Source organism: Bombina bombina, chromosome 1, assembly GCF_027579735.1.
Source record: "Bombina bombina isolate aBomBom1 chromosome 1, aBomBom1.pri, whole genome shotgun sequence".
In the NCBI taxonomy this organism is placed as follows: Eukaryota; Metazoa; Chordata; class Amphibia; order Anura; family Bombinatoridae; genus Bombina; species Bombina bombina.
The window spans coordinates 1,035,427,513-1,035,432,089 of NC_069499.1; positions in this window are offsets into that span (position 1 = coordinate 1,035,427,513).

Here is a 4,577-nt window from a genome sequence, read left to right on the forward strand (position 1 = left end):
CCTCTTTGGCTCTCTCTCCCCCTTCTTTTGTTCTCTCCCCCCTCTTTGGCTCTCCCCCCCTCTATTTGTCTCTCTCCCCCCTCTTTGGCTCTCTCTCCCCCCTCTTTGGCTCTCTCTCCCCCCTCTTTGGCTCTCTCTCGCCACTCTTTGGCTCTCTCTGCCCCCTCTTTTGTTCTCTCCCCCCTCTATTTGGCTCTCTCTGCCCCCTCTTTTGTTCTCTCCCCCCTCTATTTGGCTCTCCCCCCTCTATTTGGCTCTCTCCCCCATATATTTGGCTCTCTCCCCCCTTCTTTGGCCCTTCTCCCCCCTCTTTGGCTCTCTCTCCCCCCTCTTTGGCTCTCTCTGCCCCCTCATTGGCTCTCTCTGCCCCCTCTTTTGTTCTCTCCCCCCTCTTTGGCTCTCTCTCCCCCCTCTTTGGCTCTCTCTGCCCCCTCATTGGCTCTCTCTGCCCCCTGTTTGACTCTCTCTGCCCCCTGTTTGGCTCTCTCTCCCCCCTCTTTTGTTCTCTCCCCCCCTCTTTGGCTCTCCCCCCCTCTATTTGTCTCTCTCCCCCTCTTTGGCTCTCTCTCGCCACTCTTTGGCTCTCTCTGCCCCCTCTTTTGTTCTCTCCCCCCTCTATTTGGCTCTCTCTGCCCCCTCTTTTGTTCTCTCCCCACTCTATTTGGCTCTCCCCCCTCTATTTGGCTCTCTCCCCCCTTCTTTGGCCCTTCTCCCCCCTCTCTTGCTCCCTCTCTTGCCACGCCCCCATCACAGCACCCGCCCGGCCACGCCCATCACGGTGATACCCGCCCGGCCACGCCCCCATCGCGGGACTCCGCCCGGTCACGCCCCCATCGCGGCACTCCACCCGGCCACGCCCATCGCGGTGACACCCGCCGGCCACGCCCCTCGTCGCATCCGGTCAAGCCCATCGTCGCACCCCGGCCACGCCCCCTGACACTCCTCAGCCTTACTCTGTGCTGAGTGCTGTGTGTCAGGATCCAAATGGCCAGGTATGTTTGTCACGTGCAGTCTCTACTGCGCATGACTGCATCTGACAAACATACTTGGCCATTTATTATATAGGATAAAGATCATGGGGCATATTTATCAATGTGCGAGTGGACATGGTACGATGTAGCGTCTCATGTCCACTGCACATCAATAAATGCTGACAGCATACGCTGTCGGCATTTATCATTGCACCAGCAGTTCTTGTGAACTGCTGATGCAATGCCGCCCCTGCCGATTTACGGCCAATCGGCCTCTAGCAGCGGGTGTCAATCAACCCGATTGTATTCGATCAGGTTGATTTCTGTACATGGCCTCAGAGTCTTTAGACCGCTGCTTTATAACTTCCATTTCCGGAGAGGCTTCCAAGGGGCATCAAGCTCCATACAGAGCTTGATAAATATGCCCCCATGTCTTATCCAGTTTAAGTTTAAATTAAGTTTAAATTTGAATTTTTTTATGTCAATTTAGGATTTCTTGGTAAAAATATTGTTTTCTATCTTTTGGTTGCTGTATACTGTACATACATTTGCAGAGTCAATATATTGCTAATGGGCAGCACAGGAACATATATCTGCATATATATATATACCTATATCTAATTGGTTATGTAATAGCTGAAATAATTCTTTGCTGTGACTAATTACTGTAAAATGTAATTACTACACATATTGTGATATTTTTTACATATGCAGGTTATCCCAAATGGGTAGTGAACAATTATGAACATTGCAGCTTTATTTCATTAATATTTTTAAAAAATGTAAAATGTTTAGTCTCCTAAGTTTTATGGGTTCCAAGAGATGTTCAGTTGCTATAGCAATAGTGGTTTAACTAATGTTACACCCTGGGACGGTGACCCACATAGGAACTGATGGTGCTGCTGTTTACATAACTGGATCTGGAGACACAAAATATGAAGTTTGCTTCGAGGAGTATGGTTCCACTATATGAGAACAAAATACTACAAAAGGTATTTCATAGTTTCAGAGTCCAAAACTTTAGGGCTAGATTACAAGTGAAGTGCAAATTAATTGATGAAACAGACAGCAGTCTGAGAAACGCGTTGCTTATTTGTTTTAAATATCAAGTGTTATATTGTAGACACTTTTTATATTTACCATTAAATTGTGGTTTTATTACTTCATCCTGAGAGGCTGAGCTTATTTCGGTCCTGTTGGACAAAGGAGTTACCAGCAATCTGGCAGTAACAGTGAGCTGGGACACTGTGAGATCCCAGTCTGCCTGATTTAGCACAACTGAGCGCTGCTTCATTTGTTAGTACCATTTCAACTACTACATTACTTGTTTGCTCATACTATATCCCACTAGGAGGCACCTTTGTTTTTGTGATTTATTTCACAGAGAATATTAACTCTCCCACTTGAGCGTTAATTGTACTAGAATTAAGATTTTTGCACTTGTCGGGTTGCGCTCATATTACGAGTTGAAAGTAAACTGTTTTTGCTCTAGCGGGAACACAACTAGCACAAAAATCCGTGCATGTTCTCGTATTTCCCCAAAGAAGTCAATAGTGAAAAAAAAGTGGAAAACCCCCCACTCTTGCGCAAACACAATTGCATATTCTCATTTGCACTAAACCAACATGAAAATATGAATAGTTCATAATCCAATGTTCTTTACACAGCAGAATATGTTCTATTTATTTAAAAATACATATATATAATGGTATTTTTGTACAATGTATACTGTATATATCTATACCTATATATATATATATATATATATATACACACATAATTATATATAGGTATAGATATATACAGATATATATAGGAATATTTATTTAAAAATACAAAGAACATATTCAGTGATGTGCAGAACATTGGAATTTATAACATCTACAGTAAATACTTAGTTAAAACCTTTATTGAATATAAATATTGCATAAATATGCTTTTTCATGTTTTCATCTACGTAACTGCAAAGGGTGCCAATGCACTTATATTTATATATATATATATATATATACTGTATATGTCTATATTTGTATACACATGTATTTATGTGTTTATATGTGTATATATGTGTATATATGTTATATAAATATTTTTGGAATAATTTTTAATAGATGGTGTTATTATGAGTGTAACTGTACTTTGTAATGTATTTTTGATGTGTTTTGTGACACTTTTTTTATTTTGGAAAACAGTTAACCAGAGCTCTGAAGTCATAGTAAGGATTCTAGTGTAAATCGCGATGGTGCTCACGCAATCACGTTTACTTTCAACTAGAAATAAGAGCGGTAAGGACGATAAGCGCAAACCCTCGCAATATACCCCTTATAGCTCGGGTGCAAATGTTTGTGCTCCACTTGTAATCTATCCCTTAGTGGGGTAAGCAAGTTCTATCCCACTATGTAATAACAGTAACGTTCCACTTCTCCACTGATTTAACACTCATGGGCATTATGCATATCAATCATTCATGCTACACTCCATAGTGAAAAAGGTCTTACAAGGCTCCAAGGAATCGTCCGATCATATTGTCAGCTTATTATAACCATCTGTGGTCTGACTGTGTAGCCGTTTTATAATCTTTATTTGTTTTACTGTTGGGAAATAAAGTTTCATATGTTTTAAGTGAAACCAGTGCTCCTCAAAGTTTTCCTTTTTTCCACTATATGAGACTATCTGGTTTGAGCTATCACACAGACTCTCACTGTCCATTTAAGGGTAATACATGTGAGTAAGACTGACTCAAGTGAGTCAGTAATTCTGTGTAATTTGGTTTAATTGTTCTATTAAAATACTACACCGAATAGAGGTACTTTTATGTGTCTGGTGCTTTTCCGTTACAAAAATCTTTTTTTCTATATCCTAATTACTGCTGGTGGGTGGGATGTTCTGAAAATGAGCAGCTGGATTTATTATGGGAATTAAAACTGAGAGTAACTCTTTCAAGATTAATGTGAGTGATAAAAGAATTTTTGAACGACCATCTCAATTTCTCTCACATTATTTTTTAGATGGTCAAAGATACTTGATGGGGAGTTTGGTCTGTTTTTAAGTCTTAATGTTATTAGAGTTATGAATAATATTTTATAGGGCTGGAAAAATATTTTACATTTTATTCTTTCTTCATCAATATGTGTGTGTTTATAATAAATTGCATTTTTTTAAAATCAAGTGCATGCTAGTAATATGATGTGTTTTCATTTTAAATATTATTTGTATGCATCATGGTACTGTAAATTTTATATATATATATATATATATATATATATATATATATATATACACCCACATACACATATATACTATACTATGTGACTTTGACAAGAGCCAAATATGGATGGCTAGACTACTAGGTCAAAGCATCTCCAAATCGGCAAGTGTTGCATGGAAGAACAACTGGTGAACCGCCGTCAGGGTCATGGACTAGCCCGTCTGGTCCTAACACACAGAAGAGCTACTGTAACTGAAATTGCTGAAAAAAATTATGCTGACTATGATAGAAAGTTTGTCAGAACACACAGTGAATCGCAGTTTGCTGTGCTAGGGGCTGCCTAGCCTCAGAGTGCCCATGATGACCCCTGTCCACTGCCGAAAGTGCCTTTAATGGGG